Source organism: Oratosquilla oratoria, chromosome 15 (genome assembly GCF_046742065.1).
Source record: "Oratosquilla oratoria isolate Oo_2021 chromosome 15, ASM4674206v1, whole genome shotgun sequence".
NCBI classification, from domain to species: Eukaryota; Metazoa; Arthropoda; class Malacostraca; order Stomatopoda; family Squillidae; genus Oratosquilla; species Oratosquilla oratoria.
This window is the reverse complement of record NC_134791.1, coordinates 8,251,152-8,256,151: the sequence shown is the minus strand read 5'-3', so window position 1 is coordinate 8,256,151 and position 5,000 is coordinate 8,251,152. Positions and strand designations below refer to the sequence as shown.

At 47.5% G+C, this 5,000-nt stretch overlaps 1 protein-coding gene across 12 annotated transcripts in view; it reads right to left on the bottom strand.

Moving 5' to 3' along the window:
• Window positions 1-5,000, bottom strand: part of Pax (paxillin) — a 246,404-nt gene that overhangs the window by 45,734 nt on the left and 195,670 nt on the right. The gene's annotated exons all lie outside the window — the stretch shown is intronic.

Sequence of the window (5,000 nt, the reverse complement as noted above, 5' to 3'; positions counted from 1 at the left end):
AAACGCCAAAACATATCAAGATGAGTTGAGTTAAGGTTTGGAATGGAAGTTGGAGGGTCTCTAAGTGTGTAGCACTTAAGATGTCAACTCTCTCTCTCTCTCTTTCGCTCTCTCTTTCTCTTTCGCTCTCTCTTTCTCTTTCCCTTTCGCTCTCTCTTTCTCTTTCGCTCTCTCTTTCTCTTTCCCTCTCTCTCTCTCTCTTTCGCTCTTTCACTCTCTTTCGCTCTTTCTTTCACTCTCTTTCGCTCTTTCTTTCACTCTCTTTCGCTCTTTCTTTCAGTCTTTCGCTCTCTCTCTCGTTCTCTCTTTCTCTTTCGCTCTCTCTCTCGTTCTCTCTTTCTCTTTCGCTCTCTCTCTCGCTCGCTCTCCCTCTCTTCTCTCTCTCTCTCGTTCGCTCTCTCCCTTCACTTATAAAGTACCGAATTACCAAGGGGAGAATATTCATCTTCGCTACATACCTACCACAAACAATCAACAAATAAAACAACAAATAAACGTATAAATACACAAAACGAGCAAACATCAAAATAAATATATGAATGAAAAAAAGAAAAAGAAAAAATGCATTTAACGCTGAAAGCTTTCGGGGACCAGCTGCAGCCGGGATGGCCCGAGCAGCCAAAGGAGAAACGCGCAAATATCATCTCATTTCTGTGGACCTGAATTAAATTAATTATTTCGCCACTGAAAATTAGGAATTAACTTCTTCATACTCAAGGTCTACACGACGCCTGGGCAAAGGTATATATATATTGCTCACACACACACACACACATACACACACAAACACACACTTCGTTTAAAGTTTCATTAAAGTTAAAACATTTCTGATAGTAGTAGTAGTATGAGAGCTAATAGCAGTAGTAGTAGTACGAGGCAACAGTAGTAATAGTAGCTGCAGTAGCAGTAGTAATAAAAGTAGTAGTAGTAGTAGTAGTAGTAGTAGCAGCAGCAGTACTAGTAGAAGTAAAAATACCAGTAGTAGTATCAGAAGTGGTAGTGGTGGTAGTAGTAGTAGTAGTAGTAGTAGTAGTAGTAGCAGCAGTACTAGTAGTAGTAGCAGCAGTACTAGTAGTAAAACTACCAGTAGTAGTAGCAGAAGTGGTAGTAGTAGTAGTAGTATAAATACCAGTGGCAGTAGTAGTAGTAGTAGTAGTAGTAGTAGTAGTAGTAGCAGTAGCAGTAGTGGTAGTAACCGTTGCAGTAGAATAATATTAGTAGAAGAATATCAGTAGTAGTTGTAGTAGCAACAGTAATATTACTACTATTACTACTACTAGTAGTAGTAGAACTAGCATTAGGAACCAGCAACACCAAATACATGGACAGCTGGTTGGGGAACCAGCTTGGGCCTACAGCTCAGCTGGTACAGATGGAGAGCAAAGTTCCCCCCTCCCCCCCCTTCGGCCCCGTGACCTTATTACCGAAGAAGACGAGGGGACCTTTTTACCAGATGCGACGCTCTACAAAGGTCATTATACCGACAAAGGCTGAGGAGAGCTAGTGGCCTTGGTACGTTGAAGGTCAAACTTCAAAGTAATGCTCGAGGGTTTTACTAAGGTCATCTATCACTCGACGGTTGAAGTAATTAGAATTTTTCTTCTAGTAAGGTCACATTCACAAATTAGTCTCCGTTTCATTCTTTCTGTCGTTAAGTGATTTTATTCATTTGCGTGCATGAACGCACGCACACACGCAGTTGGTAGAGTTCCCGGCTGCCACTACAGAGGTCCGGGTTCGAATCCCGCCCTGGGCTGAAATAATTTCAGTATCGCTGCGCTGCGAGTCGTTACTCCAATTCTCGTGGGCGGGGAGTTGGGTGTGTGTGTGTGTGCATATAAGGTCACAGCATTACTCAGATCAGTCATATATATGAGCTCTGAGTTCTCATCCGGGAGGGTAATTTGCTGTCGATCACGAGTCCAACACGTGATCCAAGACTAAGGTGAATCATGGTGACTCACACACACACACACACACACACACACACACACACACACACACACACACACACAAAACTAAGGTGATCAAATTTAGTGTAACATAGCACAAGAATGACAACTGAAGAGTAAGACACGGGACCCCACGAGCATTGCTCCTTACCTGTATACTACAGTCAGGTAAATACACACACGCGCACGCGCGCATAAAACATCAAAGAACCGGTTCTCGGTTCATGCATGACCCTGAGAAGCAGGGAACCCTCTGAGCATATATACACACGTTTCGTGTAATTATACACAGAGCGAGGCTGACGTAGGACCTACCAGGCACAGGGAAGTATGATGCAGGAGGGGGGGGGGGTAGACAGCGAGATCGGGTAGGGGGGGAAAAGGGGGGGTAGAGTGGGTAGGGGGAAAGGGGGAGTAGGGGGAGACTGGGTAGGGGAGTAGGGGAGGAGAGTAGGGTAAGGGGATAGGGGAAAGGGGGAGTAGAGGGGAATGGATAGGGGGAAAGGGGGAGTAGGGGGGACTGAATAGGGGAAAATGGGGAGTAGGGGAGAATGGATAGGGGAAAAGGGGTGAGTAGGGGATACTGAACAGGGGAAATAGGGGGAATAGGGGGGGGAATGCATAGGGGAAAGATAGGTGAAGGAAGAACGGATAGGGTAAAGATGGGAGAGTAGGAGGATAGGAAATGAATGAAGGAGGAAAGATAGGGCAAAATATAGGCAGGGGCAATGCTAAGTCTTTGCAAGGTCGAATGGGTAAATAGGGCAAGTCAAGGGTTTGGTTAGGGAAAATGTAGGGTAGGGCAAGGGAGAGAGAGAGGGGGGGAGGGAGAGAGAGAGAGAGGCGAGAGAGAGAGAGAGAGAGTGGGGGAGGGAGGGAGAGAGAGAGAGGCGAGAGAGAGAGAGAGAGAGAGAGAGAGAGAGAGAGAGAGAGAGAGAGAGAGAGAGAGATGAGAGAGAGGAGAGAAGAGAGGAAAGAGGAGCGGAGAGAGGAAAGAGAGGAGCGGAGAGAGGAGAGAGAGGAGCGGAGAGAGGAAAGAGAGGAGCGGAGAGAGAGAGAGAGAGAGAGAGAGAGAGAGAGAGAGAGAGAGAGAAAGAGTGAGAGAGGAGGGTTAGGGTGAAATAGGGTGGGGTAAGAAAGGGTTTAGGGTAACTGTAGGTAAAATTTACCCACTACATAATTTTACCGATGTATCGAATTTTTTGTAGATCTTACTGTAGAATACAACTGCAGCCTCCCATGGATGTGCACACATGTACACATGCAATTCAACATACAGTCACGTATGTATATACACATATCCAAACACACACATACATACATGCGCGTGTACACAAGCACACAGGCGGTCGAACTGATAAAGGCAATATTGCAAATATACAAACGCAATTTCAGTTAAACAGGTTTGGAGATAATGTATACATATGTAGGGTAGTGCACGTGTACATACGCGCATACACACACACACGCACACACACACGCACACACATACACGCACATACACACACACACACACACACACACACACACACACACACACAGACCATGGGTAGTTGTCACTATGTAAAGATGATATTAATTCGATATCATTGGCCATGTGGCAATTGTCAAAATACAACAAGTTTACAAGTTAGGAGTCCATTCCCCCCCAACCCCACCAAAAAAGGAGGAAGGGGAGGAGGAAGAAGAAGAGGAGGAGGAGGAGGAGGAGGAGGAGGAGGAGGATGAAGAGGAGGAGGAGTAGAGGGAGGAGGAGGAGTAGAGGGAGGAGGAAGAGAAGAAAGATGAGGAAGAAGAGGAAGATGAGGAGGAAGAGGAAGAAGGGGAGGAAGAAGGAGGAAGAAGAGGAAGAGGAGGAGGAAGAAGAGGAAGATGAAGAGGAAGATGAAGAGGAAGAAGAGGAAGAGGAGGAAAAGGAGGAAGAAGAGGAAGAAGAAGAGGAGGAAGAAGAAGAAAAAGTAGAAGAAGACGAAGAAGACGAAGAAGAAGAATAAAATAAAAGACTATATGTATAAGTGACAGACGTGAGGTGGCAACATGATCCCACGTTGCCAGCTTATTAAACCGAGATCCGATCTTTCTCCGTCGAGTTATTAGTTAAAAGCACCTGCTTCTTCCACATCCCTGAACCAGGTTAACTTAAACCCAGTTAAATCCCCCAGGACCGCCTCTTCGGGGGGGAGGGGGAGGGGGGGGGCTGGACGTCCCCCCCCCCCGAAGCCCCAGGGAGGTAGCCCATGGGGTCTAATTTTGTTCTTCTACGGGATCATGAGTAAAACTTGGCGCGATCGTGCAATGCCATCCACGGGGCGGCTGCGTCGTTCTTGTTGTTGTTGAGCATTGTACAATGACGTGACCCCGCGAGCAGATGCCTCATAAATCTCGACCAAATTTACAGAACCTGGGTAGCGAGGAAGGGGGGGGGGAGAGGGAGGGAGGGAGAGAGGGGGGGAGAGAGAGAGAGAGAGAGAGAGAGAGAGAGAGAGAGAGAGAGAGAGAGAGAGAGAGAGAGAGAGGGGGGAGGGAGAGGGAGAGGGGGGGAGGGAGAGGGGGGGAGGGAGAGGGAGAGAGAGAGAGGGAGAGAGAGAGAGAGAGAGGGAGAGAGAGAGAGGGAGAGAGAGAGAGAGAGAGGGAGAGAGAGAGGGGGAGAGAGGGAGGGAGAGAGGGGAGGGAGAGAGAGAGGGAGAGAGAGGGGGAGAGAGAGAGAGTGGGGGAGGGAGAGAGAGAGGCGAGAGAGAGAGAGAGAGAGAGAGAGAGAGAGAGAGAGAGAGATGAGAGAGAGGAGAGAAGAGAGAGAGGAAAGAGGAGCGGAGAGAGGAAAGAGGAGCGTAGAGAGGAAAGAGAGGAGCGGAGAGAGGAGAGAGAGGAGCGGAGAGAGGAAAGAGAGGAGCGGAGAGAGAGAGAGAGAGAGAGAGAGAGAGAGAGAGAGAGAGAGAGAGAGAGAGAGAGAGTGAGAGAGAAGGATTTCAAACCGCCTACCTAACGACATAGTAATATAGTAACTGAGTTCCTTTTATCAATTCTACCATTCCACAGCTTTTGTTTACA